General features: G+C 35.0%; 1 non-coding gene and 1 pseudogene across 1 annotated transcript; one reads left to right on the forward strand and one right to left on the reverse strand.

Moving 5' to 3' along the window:
• The first annotated feature begins 6978 nt into the window (after positions 1 to 6978).
• LOC147934168 (small nucleolar RNA R71) lies at positions 6979 to 7084 on the forward strand. The gene has a single exon (XR_015573354.1). It is a non-coding gene; the product is annotated as a small nucleolar RNA R71 (small nucleolar RNA).
• Positions 7085 to 11375: 4291 nt separating this feature from the next.
• LOC104728111 (protein ACCELERATED CELL DEATH 6-like) lies at positions 11376 to 15754 on the reverse strand (annotated as a pseudogene).
• Between the last annotated feature and the right edge of the window lie 1912 nt (positions 15755 to 17666).

Consider the following 17666-nt stretch of genomic DNA (forward strand, 5'->3'; position numbering starts at 1 on the left):
TAATATTTTTATTTTTAATATAACTTAATATTTTAATATCATTTTATTTGAATACTTATTCATAATATAATTTATTATTTACACATTCTAATACAAATTAAAATTTTTTTTACGAAATTTTAATAATGAAAATGAATCCAAGTAAATAAAGTTATAAAAAATTACACTAATTTTTGGATGGAGTATAAACATGCAATGGTATTATTTCATCATCATCATAGATGCAATTGAATAAAATGAATAATTATTTTGTTGTATCTACTTAGAAGACAAACCATATAATATTATAATGTCAAATGTCATAATAATAAAATTTCTTAGAAAGTAAACTATTATATGTGAAAGTGGAAAATGTTATATGAATTTTTTTGTTCTTTTATTTCTAAGATGGTTAATTCTAAAGCTATTTGATACTAAGATTCTTAAAAATATATGATACCAATATACAATTAGCATATACTACTCAAAAACTATAGAAGTCAAATTAATCAGATATAGTATAGAAAAATGCAATTCATATTTTACCATGATATAAAAAGACATCACAAGCTTAACAACATGTTTTTTTAAGCATATGATAGTAAACATACAATTTTCCTTTTTTATAATAGTTTTAAATACATTTTTTTTGCTTAAAGATGAAGACTACTAAGAAACTAAATTTACAATGGAGAAATTCATATGCATCATCAAATCAGAAGAAGTTTATCCTGCTTTACCACATGAATGTCCAAAAGGAAAAAAAATTGAAATTCTAAAATATAAGAAAGGAACAAAACCTAACATGCCCAACATATTAAATCATGATGTAGTTCATTTTTCTCATGACGTAGTAATATTAACACAACAACCAACAAACACGACAACCCTGAAGTAAAAATAAAACATGGTTCAAGGCTATACCATAGGCCAAGCAAGTTAAGTTAAAGATTAGGGCATCAATTTTTTTGGGGCATATTTTAGGCCAAAAGTTTTAGGTTTTTTATGTAAGAAAAAAAATTAAAATTATAAGTGCAGTTATTAAATCTAATAAAAAAGTTTCCATATTCGAAAAGTTTTAAAGGAATAATGAGTTATTTGGCAATATAATATTTATTTTCGTATGAATATTTAAATGAACATGAAAACATTGAAAAGAGAAAGAAAAAAGTGAGCAAGCAAAAAATGAACTACAATATGAAAAAAATGAAAATAAATTTTCTATTAGTATATTTTATAATTTTGTTTACAATAATAAAAATGGGTTTAAAAAAAATATTAGCATATGAAATCCAAAATTGCGGGGCCGGCTCATGGAGAGTAGGAAAGACATACATAAAGACTCTAATGAATAAATAAATTTGTCACATTCTCACATAATTTTTTTCTATGTAGTATTAATGTGAACAACAAACATGATAACCTGCAAAAATAAATTTAAAATTATTCAAGAATACCTATTGAAATTTGGAAAGATATATAAAAATAAGATAATTCTTTATAGGAACCTAATGACTGAAATTAAATAATAATAACTGAAAATTTGTTTTAAAAGGAGAGTACTTAGGGATTGAATTCTAATTTCATGGAAAACGGAATGAATTATACTTTTATGGAAAAAAATTGGTAAGATCTAATGGGAAATAAATGAGTAAGCAATTATCAAATTACTTACGGAAAACATCCCACCATTAGATTATATAAGATTAAATGCCATAAATTAAGCAGAAATGGGAATCCAAAAATTTATGAATTTATAAGAGAATTTTGAGAACACATAAACATCCATGGTCTAACATAATCTAGAATCCTTTCTTGCCCATGATGAATCATTTATAAGAGTGAAACCCAGAAATAAATTTTATACATAATTTAGAATCTGGCTTTGCCCTGAATCATACATAAGACTGAAACCCATATTTAGAATTTCAAAATAAACTATAATTAGTTTTTTTTTTCTAGGATAAAACCACAAACTGATAAGTGGTGGTTTTAGATCAGAAAGGGTCTACAACTGGTTCTTATTGAGGAAGGGAAAAAGAAAATGTTAAGATTTTGTTTGTTTGTTTTATGGGCCTCTAATTACTTAGGTCCAAAGTACAATGAATTTAATTAATTAGGTCCAAACAACAAAAGAAGACAGATGTTAGATAGATAACATGTCAAGTGTCATCTTCTTAGCAAAAGCTGAGAAAAACCTTCTCATATTACTGATAAATGGTGGTTTTAGATCAGAAAGGGTCTACAACTGGTTCTTATTGAGGAAGGGAAAAAGAAAATGTTAAGATTTTGTTTGTTTGTTTTATGGGCCTCTAATTACTTAGGTCTAAAGTACAATGAATTTAATTAATTAGGTCCAAACAACAAAAGAAGACAGATATTAGATAGATAACATGTCAAATGTCATCTTCTTAGTAAAAGCAGATATCTTGTTTTGTCACAATGTTTGGTTTCAATCATTGTTGAAAAATTCTCTCCCTCCCTCATTTTTAAAGCACACTTCCTCTATGCTCGTTCACACCTGACCTAAAAAGTGACCTAATCAGGAACACATGAAGTTTCATTTACTTACATAATCCTCTGAGACAAGGATTTTTCCATCTTAACCTATGAATGAATGGATGATAACAAACAAACAAGCTTAGGCTAAGATGATCAGAATGGGATGCAAGGTGTTTCAATACCCTTATGATGTTGTAGCATAAAGGATGTCAATCCATAAAGAGTGTGATATGTAAGAAGTCAAGATGTGATCAATGCATTCAAGTTAAACCAAATATCAAGTTGATTTGTTTCTAACAACCTAATGACAATAATGAAATGCAATGAACTAAGGCAACTTAAGACAATACTAATGCTGAATTAAAGAATAGAACAAGTGCAATAAACAAGACTAAGCAGAATTAACTAATAAGCAGAAGAAAACAGGAACAGAAAAATGCATAAGCAAGAAAGTAAAATGGAGATCGACCTAGCACTCGGTCGAGTGCATGGTCGAGTTGACAAGCGAATGAACAGAAACAGAGCAAATAATGAAAACAGAGCAAACAACAAGCAATTAACAATACTTAAACAAGGAAATCAATAAACAAAGAAAGATCCTAAGGATGGATTCATGGGCTGGACTTAAGCTATGGTTATCTAAATTGATCAACAAACCTCAATCAACAATTATTTATCTCTAGACAATGATCCTCTCATACTTGTTAATCCATTCTCATGACAATAACAATCAACCTTAGATACTCCTTAGACCTAGCTCTCACTAGCTATTACATATAAAAGCAGACATTAAAACCAAGATCATTATTGTCAAAAATCAAACAAAACATCTAATCTCTTAGCATGCTTCATGATAATCTCTAGACTTAGCCTTATCTAACAACTTAGACATTGATATGATGCTAAGAAGCTTAAGATCTATCCTTACCCTCTCAGTACAAGAATAGCATAGAGCATATCTAATCTAGAAGAGATGTATAACAATAAAGCTTGATCAATCTAAACACCCAAAACCTTTACCCAGCCTAATCCATCCTTAAGATCTCTATACACTACTCACAATCACTAAACATGATGAACAAAATCATAAACCTAGAAATCAATGAAACTTGCATGATTAGAAAGATAAGACAAAGATCTACAATATTGAAGAAGAAACCAAACTCAAATTCTCAATAATTAGAAAGTTATGGAACCAACAAGTATCAAAGATTTCTTGAGATAATACCAAAGTGGCTAATGATGCAATAAAGTAAAATAAATCCCAAAGGGGAAAAACTAGGTTTGCTGACTCTCTCTCACTCCTAAAAAAATATTTTCTGCCTCAAAGTGGCTTGTTTGCGGCCATAGTGTACAATAAGTTTATATAGGAAGGAAGGGAAACCCTAAAATGACTAGAGGACAAAATAGAAAGGCGGCTCACAACTCGATCATGTGCTTGGTCGAGTGCATGGTCGAGTGACCTCTTCTTCTGCTTCTTCCAACGGTCGAGTCCTCGATCTGGGATGATATCTGTTCAGTAAAATCGGGATAACTCTTGAAATACACCTTCTATTGACTTGAAACCACCGGCATTAGAAATTTAACTCAATTTCCTACAACTCTCATGAATAAGGCTGAAACTGAATCGCAACTGAAGATCTTCATTTGAATGGTTCTTTGAGGAGCTCGTTATGAATCCGACCAAGTACTCGATCGTGTGTCTGCTCGAGTGGTATGGTCGAGTGCCTTCTTTTCCCTTCCTGATACGTCCAATCCTCTTGTTTAGCTCCAGAAATAACACCAAGTCATTCCTTACCCTTTTAGAGCTCCATAACACCTAATAATACTCCAAATGCACAAATGTATGTAATGCATGCTTCTAAACATCCTAAGTGTACCTTATTTGAAACTTTTACTACACCCCTTTCTTTCACTTAGAGCTTGAATTTACTTTAAAACACTTCTCTCCTAAGGACTTTACCCTTTTCTTTCTCTTTTCACTCTTTTCTTTTCTTTTTGAACACACTAAGTCTCAAACCCAGAATTTAAACCACCTAGTCCTATCTAGTTTTAAAAATGCAAACTAGAACTACACAAGGTTTTATTCTTGTCAGTTCAAATCTAACACTTTCTACCAAACTCAATCCCAAAATAGGCCTCACACACACAAGAATAAACATGGCTTGAAAGAAAGGTTGGTTAAGGGTAGGGGAAACTGATTCAATGATAAAATCAGCTACTTGGATCAACAAGAGTGGTAAAAAAGGGAAAGATGAGCCAAATATGTATAAAGTATCCATGATTTTAAAGCATTGCACAAACTGATATTCAAAAGTCAATATTAGGTTCTTATAAGTAGGAAGTGACTTCAAATCAAAACATGCTTCAGTTTAGACAGAATGCAATATAGGAATTCTAGACTTGGTTCAATCTTATGTTTCTAATCACTCAACTAGCATCAAATTACTATTAACTTGGGCATTGATCATAGTTTAGCTAATTTAAACAAGTTAACAAGGCTGAACTCATCATAGATCCCTAATGCAAATATGAAACAGTCCTACATGAAACAAACTAACAAGATCCTAATATGCAATGCAAACTACATGAACACTCTTTTTTTTTGTAAAGATTTTTGCAAAATTTTCAAATTTTTAGGTTTTTCTATGCCATAGATGAAATGCAAGTACTAACATGATCATGCTAAAAATTTGAAATAAGAAAACAAAACACAACATCAAATGTCATCTCAAACCCTCCCCCAAACTTAAATTACACAGTCCCTTGTGTAAGAGAAATTTGAAGGAGGATTTAAGAATCAAGAAACAAAACAAAAACAAGAAATGCAATGGTATATACAAAGATAGAGTTGGAGTATTACTTGGGATGGGCTGAGGGTGGGATTCATTTATGAAAGTGTTACCAAGTGCTTAAGCTCCCTCCCTAGTACCTGAACCATAATGCTAAAGAAAACAAGATCAAAATAACAAGAAACTTAAACCAATATGTACAAGGATACCTTTGGGACTTCCTCCCAAGTGAGATTGTTTAAAGTCTCTAAGCTTGACTTTGCATACTTCTTATGCTTTGGAAGGGTGATAGAGAGGTGATGAAGTCCCCTCAGTTCTTAAATACTGCATTGCTCCTCTTATTCTTGGGTCAATGCTAAAAGAGTTATGTCTCCTAATAATACTCAGACCTTGCCTTGCTTTCTTTGGAGAGGAACTTCTTACTTTACCATGAAGCTTCTTGATTTGCCCACTTATATCCTCATCCTAAGTTGTTAACTCCCTCACTGAATCATGTAGAATGTTGACAGTTTGAAGCTCAGACAAACCATCAGAGGAAGGATTTCTTGGCTCTTGTTGTTGGTGAAGCTTGGGGATGAGGTCTGGGCATTTTGGGTGACTTGGTACCACTCGGTCGAGTGACTTAAGGTGCTCGGTCGAGTGGTAGGTCGAGTGACCTAAAATCTCTGTTTCTACCCCATTCACACCCTCAAAGATTTCAGACTCAGTTTCATGACCTTTCTCTTCAATCCTGAAGGTCTGCCCATCAATAGTTGGATTCTTCTGCTCAAGCTCTTTAACTTGTGGCTTATCCTTCATTTCAACATCTTCTAATAAAGGTTCATGATTCAAGACCATCATTGCTTGCTTATCAATAAGAGTCTTGTACTTTTTCAGCATTTGCTCTTTAAACCGTCCTGGAAATGGCAAAGGTGGCTGAAAGGGAGGAGGAATGAACTGAACCGGCTTGCTAGATTCTTGAGCAATGACTCGATCAGGCACTCGACCGTGTGTATGGTCGAATGGTGTCTCAAGCTCAGTTCTCTTCTCATTCTACACTTCTGGTTGAAGAAAATCCTCCCCAACTTGGTTGTCACTGTCCTCAGTGAGCGTTGAAGGTAGTTCTTTGAGAGAGATAGCTTGGGCAGTGGAAAACTCCTTTAGATTGTCAATTGATGTCCCATTGAGTTGACTAGAAGAAGAAGATTCACTCTTGCTCTCTAGGAGAAGCATTCTGCAAGTTAAAACTTCAATCTTCATATTAAGGGCACCATATGTGGAGTCTATCTTGTTTTTCATCTCTGTGAGCTTAGTAATTTTTTCCATATCTCCAATAGCTTGGCCTTGTAGCAGTTTTTGAAGCATACTCTTCATCTCTTGATCTAGAGCAGAAGCTTGTTGGGGTTGTTGTGCAGGATAGACTGGGACCATAAACTGCTCATCTTCACAAACCTGTGGTACTTGCTTCTGCTATGTTAGAAGGAGTTTATCAAGCTTCTCAAGCTTCTCATCTAAGGCTTGTAGTTCCTTTTCATGCCCTTCCTCAGAATCAACACCTCCCCTTAAGCTGCTATAATCTCCATTAGATTGAGCAAAGTTCTCTACTAAGTCCCAACCTTCATCTACATCTCTATTCATGAAGCTTCCATTGGAGGTTGTGTCCAGGAGCATCTTGATCTTGGGAAGAACACCTCTATACAAAGTACACAACAAATATTCATTGCTGAATCCATGATGTGGGCATTGTTTCTGGTAGCTTTTGAAGCGCTCCCATGCTTCACTGAAAGATTCACCATTTTGTTGGAGAAATCCTGAAATTTCATTCCTCAAATGTGCAGTCCTTGAACTAGTAAAGTATTTTGCAAGGAAGATCTTCTTACAATCAACCCAAGAGGTGATTTTTCCAGAATGTAGAGTTTTCTCCCACTGATGTGCTTTATCTCCTAAAGAAAAAGGAAACAACCTCAGCTTCAAGGCATCCTCACTGACTCCATTTATAGTGGTGAGGCTACAAAGCCTATCAAACTCATCAAGATGGGCAAGGGGGTTTTCAGTAGGCAGTCCATGAATTCTGTTGCTTTGAACCCTTGAGATAAGACTACTCTTCATTGTGAAGGTTGTGTTATGGACAGCAGGAGGCACTATCCCATATCTCTGAGTATGAGTAGTGGGAGCATCACTATCACCAATCTTCCTTCTCCTTTGAGGTTCATGCAAATTTTGTGGAAGTTCCATTTCCACCTCTTCTTCTGTTTTTTTTGAGACTCTGAGCAGGTGCTCGAACAAGCATTCGACCGTTTGCTAATAAGCAGAATTAACTAATAAGCAGAAGAAAACAGGAACAAAAAAATGCATAAGCAAGAAAGTAAAATGGAGCTCGACCTAGCACTCGGTCGAGTGCATGGTCGAGTGGGAGGTTGAGTTGACAAGCGAATGAACAGAAACAGAGCAAATAATGAAAACAGAGCAAATAATGAAAACAAAGCAAACAACAAGCAATTAACAATACTTAAACAAGGAAATCAATAAACAAAGAAAGATCCTAAGGATGGATTCATGGGCTGGACTTAAGCTATGGTTATCTAAATTGATCAACAAACCTCAATCAACAATGATTTATCTCTGGACAATGATCCTCTCATACTTGTTAATCCATTCTCATGGCAATAACAATCAACCTTAGATACTCCTTAGACCTAGCTCTCACTAGCTATTACATATAAAAGCAGACATTAAAACCAAGATCATTATTGTCAAAAATCAAACAAAACATCTAATCTCTTAGCATGCTTCATGATAATCTCTAGACTTAGCCTTATCTAACAACTTAGACACTGGTATGATGCTAAGAAGCTTAAGATCTATCCTTACCCTCTCAGTATAAGAATAGCATAGAGCATATCTAATCTAGAAGAGATGTATAACAATAAAGCTTGATCAATCTAAACACCCAAAACTTTACCCAGCCTAATCCATCCTTAAGATCTCTATACACTACTCACAATCACTAAACATGATGAACAAAATCATAAACCCAGAAATCAATGAAACTTGCATGATTAGAAAGATAAGACAAAGATCTACAATATTGAAGAAGAAATCAAACTCAAATTCTCAATACTTAGAAAGTTATGGAACCAACAAGTATCAAAGATTTCTTGAGATAATACCAAAGTGGCTAATGATGCAATAAAGTAAAATAAATCCCCAAAGGGGAAAAACTAGGTTTGCTGACTCTCTCTCACTCCTAAAAAGATGTTTTCTGTGTCAAAGTGGCTTGTTTGCGGCCATAGAGTACAATATGTTTATATAGGAAGGAAGGGAAACCCTAAAATGACTAGAGGACAAAATAGAAAGGCGGCTCACAACTCGACCATGTGCTCGGTCGAGTGCATGGTCGAGTGACCTCTTCTTCTGCTTCTTCTAACGGTCAAGTCCTCGATCTGGGATGATATTTGTTCAGTAAAATCGGGATAACTCTTGAAATACACCTTCGATTAACTTGAAACCACCGGTATTAGAAATTTAACTCAATTTCCTACAACCCTCATGAATAAGGCTGAAGCTGAATCGCAACAGAAGATCTTCATTTGAATGGTTCTTTGAGGAGCTCGTTATGAATCCGGCCAAAGACTCGATAGTGTGTCTGCTCGAGTGGTATGGTCGAGTGCCTTCTTTTCCCTTTCTGATACGTCCAATCGTCTTGTTTAGTTCCACAAATAACACCAAATCCTTCCTTACCCTTTTAGAGCTCCATAACACCTAATAATACTCCAAATGCACAAATGTATGCAATGCATGCTTCTAAACATCCTAAGTGCATATTTGGACATAAATGGCTATAAAACCTAAGGAATTATTTCTATATGATGCAAAACATGAACTAAACAAGGCCTTAATTATGGTAAAATATAGTAACATCATCCTCTCAAAATCTTGTACCTTACCCATAACCAATGCCCTATTAGTCTCAGGATTCATAGATGTAAAATATGTAATAAAAGTGATCATATTAGGAAAGTCACATGGCGAGTTGGGGATGCTGGACTTTGAAAAAAGCGGTATATATCGTGTTTATGTATCCAGGAATTAAAGTGTTATGTTTGACTACCAAAGGATGTTATGCATTGCTTTGTAACGTGTGTAGGAATATTGAATCAGCAAATAAAAAAACTATAGGAGTTGTACAGGCCATAGTGATCAATCCAAACCTTATTAAATTATGAATGAGAGCTGCTGGTGGCTCAAGGGAATCGGAACCTCTGACTGACCAATCAGAATACAGAAGAAACAATCCGCATATATCATTTAACTTTCTTGAATAAGGTTAAAATTCTGAGACTTGAGAGACACGCAAATCAGTATCTACTAAACCTATACTGATTAGGTACTTTTTGGATTTTCTACAACTGCTGATAGCTCAAATAGGCCTTGGTATGAATTTCCTATAAGATGCAAATCTCTTTTTTTTTTTTTTTGGACAAACATATGCTTCATTCCAATTAACACAAAACATAACATACAAAATAAGGGTCATTGTTTAAGATACAGCAAAGGAAAGCAGCCAATACAACAAAGACATATAGGTAGATAAGGGTCATCGAGATTGTGGACTTGAGAGCTATGAACCAATTCCTTGCAAGGGAGTTGGAGCCTGTGAGGTCAAGAGATAACGATGCTTCTGCCATGAATACTTCAATGGACGAAGAGATGGCCACTGTCTTGGATCGAAGACCAAGAGGCGTTGAGGAAGCTAAAACTGAGGACATCATCGGAATGAGGATGTCTACCCGAAGGAGAGCTTTGCCAAAGGTTTGAACATGGTTAAGAGTGTTCTGGCTGAGGATAGTTATGGGGTTGGTAGCGGTTTTAGGTTCAGAAGTGAAACGCTTGAAGGTGTTGTGGTAACCCCCACTACATTGAGTTGGGATCATAATGCCACTAGTCTTCAGGTTCTTAGGTGGAAACATCAAAAAGTTGATGAGAAACGGTTTAACGGGCTCAAGGATAAGGAGGGTTAATGAAAGGAGCCTGAAGACACATTGGTAACCACAGTTCCGTATGGACTGGATCATAATGCCGACTGTATTCAAGCTACTAACTCCGAAGGCATAAACCCTAGGTGGTACTAACAACAGGTTGTCTAAAGAAATCGTTAACCACACTAGTAATAATGGTAGTTTATTATCCAAATGCAGTCTTTGAACAAAAGGTTCCATAAATCTACACAAAGATTGACTAGAATGGGAGAGATTTGAGTTTCGATCGAACCTAGATAAAATCGAAGAAAGCTCTTGTGGGACACCTTGTGTTGATAGGCTCAAAAGCCTTAATGGGCCGAGATTTTGTAGGTCCATCAGTGGAAACCCTAGTTCTCCAATCGGAGGCAGAGGATTGATCAAGCGGCGGCCAGGTTGAGACGACATCTGATTCAGGGGGCCAGGCATCTCCAACATGGGGGAGGATGTTCGGTGAGGATTCATAGCGGGACTGTAGGCATCGGAAGGGAACACAGGGATCTCAAGATCTCCGGGACTCGAGGGCAAAACCAAGGTGAGATGGCCATCGTATGCCGTCAACGACTCCACCAGGAAAGGCACTAACGATGGACAAAGAGGATCTGCTCCTGCCATCGCTCATACCTGGTCTAAGATCTCTTCTTGGTGAGTCGAGAACCTAGATCTGAAAGTTGCTGGTTCTTCAGATACCTTTTCCGGGGAAGGGGTGGTTTGCGTGTAAGAGCTGCGAAGCTCCGACCAACAGTTGACCTCCTTGGGTTTAACGACGGCTATTTCATGCATGTAGTTGGTGGGGGTTCGAGAGAGATTTAAAAGAAGCGAAAGCATAACTATAATTAAGAAGAAGAAAAACCAAGGAGTACAGGAAACAGGAGGAAGAAATAGGGGATGGTCCCGACACTGGCAAGGTTTTCCTTCGTCGGCGTCGGAGAAGCGCAGTGTTGGAAGTTTCTCGATTCTCGTGTCTGAGAGAAAAATTTATGCTTTTATAAGATGCAAATCTCAGCTCTGTTTTTCTTCAAAAGAACAAAAAAACTATTTTTCATCATTAAACTTTTGATGCCTTTATTCATACGAAACATGCCTTTAAATAGTCTACAAACTTTTAACGACAAAAGCAACAAAAGAGAAAGTGTATCAAATTCACAAAAAACCTAAACACCTCTTTATACTGCATAAAAGTCACGAGAAAGTAACCAGCGTACGTGGGAGAAACATATGGCCGCTGTAGCATGACGTGAGAGCCAAGGACGAAGATCGCGCAAAGGAAGAATAAAACAGATATAATGCAAATGACGATCAAAAGCCACTTCACATGACTAACTGCAATGAACACGCCAAAAAGAAATGCCAAAGGCATGCAGAGTAGAGCAAAAAGCAGTAAGGAGAAGGCCACATGTAAAGATTTGCGAATGAGTAGTGGATCACCCAACTGCGCCCAAATAAGAGTACTTATTGTTGCAACTGAATTTTGCATTGCCAAGATGTCAAGAAGTAGAAAAATGCAGAGAGTTGGTGTAGTGACCCTCACTACAGGATAAAATTTTCCTAAGAAATTTACCCGCTAAGGGATCAAAAAGGAAGGGAGGTGGAAGCAGAAAAGAATTGCCGAGAGATGTCCGGGAAAAGGTAATTTGAGCATCAGGCCGATCAGTGGGTCGAATCAGCGGACACACGTACCAGTATGCGGTACGCGCAGGACAACATACAGGGACAGACGAGGGAATGTTCACACGGATAGTAACGCAACCAAGGAGGATTGCAAGAAATAGGAAGGAACCCGCTAAAATATTATTTTAATCAAAGTGGAGTTAGTGGGTGATTAATTAATAAACTTTAGTGGAATCACCACTAAATAATTAATTAATCAAAATTGGAGGAAGTGGGTTATTGTTTAATCGATTTTTGGCTAAGTGGGGAGGAATATTCCCCCACTCACGCATTAAGAGAAGCAAGGAGAGAGTGACACCTCATTATTCTCGATTTTGCCAAGTGTTAGAGGAGAAATGTCATGGCGACACCTAAGCCCTTGCGTGTGGCGAGAAGAGCTCGCCCACACTCCCTATAAATGCCTATCATTTTCTCACTTGAAGAGAAAAAGAGAGAGAGTGATCGCCCAAAGGCTGTTCGAGTGAGAGTAGAGAGAAAAAGAGAGAAATTCTCCGAAGTATGGAAGCTTAGTCATTTGAGTGCTTCATCCGCGAGAAGAGTTGTTGAAGCAAGGAAGAGATTGGGTTGAAGAAGCTGAAGATCTGCGAAAATCTGTGAGTTCAGGGAGCATATCTTCGATCTATCTTGGTGTTGGTAGACTCAAGTTAGAGTCGACTTGCATGGGCATATAGTTGCATTCTTCTTGATTTCTTGTTAGTTTTCTTGAAGTTTTACATTTTGGTTGGTGAATTCCATGGTAGATCTCAAGCGTTATTAGAGATCCGCTTGATTGATCTATTGCATGTGAGGATATTCCATGGAAGATCTCAAGCGTTGATAGAGATACGGTTGATTGATCTATTGCATGTGAGGATATTCCAAGGTAGATTTCAAGCGTAGATAGAGATCCACTTGATTGATCTATTGCATGTGAGGATATTCCATGGTAGATCTCAAGCGTAAATAGAGATCCGCTTGATTAATCTATTGCATGCGAGATTATTCCATGGTAGATCTCAAGCGTTGATGGAGATCCGCTTGATTGATCTATTGCATGTGAGGTTTTTGTTGTTTGTTGTTTGTTTTTTGTAGAGGTTTATGATTCTTTAAGATCATAAACCCAAAACTTAAGAAAAGATGGTCTTAGTGCGTGGCGTTCGTGATGTGGAGATCCGAGCAGCCATAAGCGCACTAAGAGTAGAGATGTGTCCGACCTTCCCGGTGAAGCCGTTGCAGCATGCAGCATAGCTATGCATGTTGTAACGAGGAGCTCGGTCATGGTTCACTACCATGACTGATGCTACACGACGGTGTATTTGGGGGTTTATTCCGGTTGCATGCCTTTGTGGTTGTAATGCGAAGATAAAGGGGGAAAGGATTGGAAGTCGGCCCTAGTAAAAATTGTTTAAAAACATTCTCTTTTTATTCAAGTTTTGCATGTTGCATTGATTACTTGCATTTGATTGTTTGCGTGGCTTACTTTCTTCCGCTTGCTTTCTCTGATTGATTGTTGTGTGTTGATTGATGCCTTGTGATTTGGGGTGGGGTTGGGAATCTAATCTTCTGCAGGGACTCCTGAGACTCACTAAGTATCTAAGATTACTTATTATAGAATTTTATCCTGCAGGTAACCAGGGCGTGTTGGACGATAGGAACCCGGAGATAGTTTTTGTGCCTTGTGTAAAGTAAAAGTATGTTTTATTGTGAAACCGAAATATGTATAATCTTTTTGGCATTAGGCCTGGCCATAAACTCTACTTATCTTTTTGTTAAACTTTGTGAAATATTATTATGAATGAAGTATTCGGTTTTATATTTGTGTAAGAGTTGTGGCTGATAATGACCTTGTCCGAGTTGGCTCAACACTTGGACATCATGAGGGTTGGCAAGCCTAAGTGGTGTCTCAAGTGGAGGGAATATCATCGATGGGCTGGCTAAAGGTCTAAATGGCTTTTAGAACCTCGACCGGTCTTGTTAATGAGTGTACAGATTCGAAACCCTTTGAGTGAATAGTGTATAACAAGAGCGCCAGTGTCCACCTCTGTAATACAAAAAATGGGCCATGCTATAAATTTATGTAGTATCAAACATATTCTATGAAGTATAACCAAACATACTTCCTAAAAGATGTAGTTGGATTTCAGCTCTTTCTCGGCAATATCCCTAGCTCTGTCGCCGCTTTTGTTTTGTAATTTCAGTATCTTGCTATCCTTAGCAAGCAAAGTAATTTGACCTATAGTGCCATTTCATGACGGCAAGGTGAAAAGTGTATTTCCATCCACATCTTGTCCAACACCTAAATGTTTCGTTTCTTTACCATCCATCAACAACTTTGAAACCCAATGTCGCCCCTTTTTTGCTGCAACGTGGACAATGTTCTGACCAAGTTTGTTAAGTAGGTGTTTTGAATCTGGACATTGTTTTATAAACTCTTCAACAATTTTTTCATGACCTTCCTCTGAAGCCCTATGAATGGGAAAAGAACCATCTTCGTCGCAGACATACACACTTTTTGTTGACGGGCGTAAGAGGTTGCGTACTCCTTCATAATATCCTACACATGCTCCAAGTGTAAGACAAGTCATACCATCGTGATCTTGCTCGTCCACAAGACTTGGATATTCATCAAGAATAAAATCAAGGAGATCTGCTCAAAAAGTGGGAACAACATACAATTATTATATATACATAGGGAGAATTTATCATCTTGAGGAGCTAGATTGACATAATTTGAATAGACTAAAAGCAGATACTACTGGTTAAAGCGAAAAACAAACCTTTACTCTTGGCCATCAAAGCAGCATGTGCAAGATATTTTTTCCCTTGTAATTTCGTATCTAAGTTAGACTTCTTCCTTTCAAAGTCCTCGTTGCCAGTAGTTTTCAAAATTTCTTTCACAATGGATACATCTCCACGAGCTACTGCCATAAACAAGGAAGATAATCCCTTGTTATTTCCAAGAAAAGAAGCATCCTGGTTTGCGTCCACCAGACAGGCAACAATATCCAAATAGCGTCCTTTAATGGCCAAGTGTAGAGCAGTATTTTCATCTTCGTCCTTAAGAACATATGGATTCAGTCTCTCACTCTCTTCAGTACACAGTCTAGCTAAAGTGAATGTTACAAATGAAACAAAAGCCTTAACAACAGCGGTATGACCGCCATGAGCCGCCAAATGAAGCGGTGTTTGACCGCTTGAGTTTGGCTCCAATAAAAGGCACGGACATACATGAACAAAATCTCCTTCGCTAGTTCTAGATGACCCCATGTAACAGCAAGATGAAGAACTGAATCTCTTGTATGGCTCCTCAGACATGCCATTGTCGTTTTATCACTTATCAATTTCTTTAGACATTCTTTGTTCCCATCACTTATTCCACTTAAACTCTCTGGATTCATCTTGATATCTTCACCAGGGAGAGCGAAAAGATCTGACAATCTAAGGTCAGTAGGGAACTCTAGCACATGTTCGGTGTCCCTCTTAGGTGGCGCTGCGCCATCTCCTCTACTTTGAGAGAAATCTTGTGAATTCGAACCAAGTATGTTCATGGGAAAGTATGTTCCTTTTCGTTGATCATGAGACACATCCATTGACATTTGTGCCTCTAGATCTGCTTCAGAACTGCCCACCTCAAACATAAAACATCATACAAATTGTTTGAAACACACAGACTTAATTAAATTACTAACTTCCCCGACCACGAACAAAAAAAAGTCAACCATTGCATGAAGAGGGGCAGAGAATGACTTACCAAGTGCAAGTGAGTGAAGAAGGCGAGTAACGGAAGAGGATTTGCTAAAAGGTTGACAAGATTGAGACGATAAGTTTGTCCATTTATATAAAGAGTCTTTAATGTCTCGAGCCATGTCGTGTGATTATGATCGCAAGGAAAAGTCTTTCTATAAAATTAAGGTTTCACCTTAGTCCTTATTGATCTATTTAACTATTTATTTTTAATTAAACAACACATTTAATCATATACATTAATGCATACTTTAAATTAATTCTTTACAACTAAATTATAACTGAAATTACATAAATTATAAATAAATTTTTTCTCCTCCATTCATTTTCATTTAAACACACTATAAATTATAATTGTAACTCTTCTAATTTAATTATTTTAGAAATGTAACTTCCATCACTTTTTATCCTATAAATAACCATTCCCACATCCTTCTCCACCATATCTCAAATCCTAAATATTTTATTTCTTTTTTATAATGTTCTTGCATAGGTTGAAAACCCAATTAAGAGTTTGATTATATTTTTTGTTTACTATATATTTTACATTGTTTTGAATTTTATTGTTTCTTTGTTTTATGTACTTCTTCTTTTTTTCTTTGTTTTCTTATCTTATTTTGATTTAAAATACATATGTATAATAATATTTTGGTTATAAGTTATAACCATCTCATAATAAGAGAATCAAACTAAAGAAAGCATCTTAATTCATTATTTTTGATGTTTGATTAGTTCTTACAAATTAATGTATATTTATTTTATTCTTAAAATTTGAAATATTCTCATGAAAGAAATTTTTGTAATATAATTATCAAATCAATTCTTTTTACCTCTCTTACCTCCAACAAAATTGTAATAAATACATTTTAGAATACTCATCATTATATTTATTTTGTGATTCAACATATAATTATATAAAAATCATTATTTTAAAATTTAATTCAAATATGTACTTTAAGGATTTTGCTATATAAAAAAGCAATTTGATATTTTTTTCTTTCTAGCTTTTACTACACGGATGAAAAATTAAAATTAAGCCTAGCAATTTACCTTAAATTAAGGGGAATATAAAAAAATATAATATAATTATCAAATCAATTTTTCTTAACTCTCACTTACATCCAAAAAAATTGTAATACATTTATTATAGAATAATTATCATTATATTCAGTTTGTGATTCAACATATAATTATATAAAAACAAATATGTACTTTAATCATAGTATAATCATGATAATTATAATATAATCATTATATTCGAATTTAATTCAAATATGTACTTTAAATATTTTTCTATATAAAAAAACAAATTGATTTTTTATTTTCTATCTAGCTTTTATTACAAGGATTAAAAATTATAACTAAACCTAGCAATATATCTTAAACTAAAGGGAATATAAAAAAGATAAAACAAAAATCTTTGGAAATCGTGTTTTAAAACTTTGATGGCACTTCACATGATTTTATAGGAAATATGTATTTTTTACTTTCAATTAGTTTAGTTTTTAATTATTAAATACTTTAGGTTATGTGTTAGTTTATACGAAAAACTTAAATTATATATCAAAATTACATAGTAATATTTCGTTTTTATTATTAATAATATTTTTTTTACCTTGAATGCTCAAAAATACTAATTAAAATTATTATCAATGTTGAACAATAAAAAAAAATAACTTTAAGAGATATGTATAATGTATGTATGATTATATTTAAACAAGTTATATATTTTGATATTGTATAATTTGAGTAAATAAAAGTGTAAATTTTTTTAATGATATTTAAATTAAATTTTTAAGTTTATGATTATCAAATAAATTTAAATTAATTAATATATTCTATTATATAATGCGCATTTGCGCGGAATATTACCTAGTTAAGTAATTAAGGGATGGACAATTCTTAATTAAGGAAACAAATTATTTAATTAAAGAAACAAAATCTGTATTTCATTAAATTTTTAAGTTATTAATTCGAAATATTATATTATAGTTTTTAATTA

The sequence above is a fragment of the Camelina sativa genome, chromosome 11 (assembly GCF_030686135.1).
Source record: "Camelina sativa cultivar CO46 ecotype springtype chromosome 11, ASM3068613v1".
NCBI lineage: Eukaryota > Viridiplantae > Streptophyta > Magnoliopsida > Brassicales > Brassicaceae > Camelina > Camelina sativa.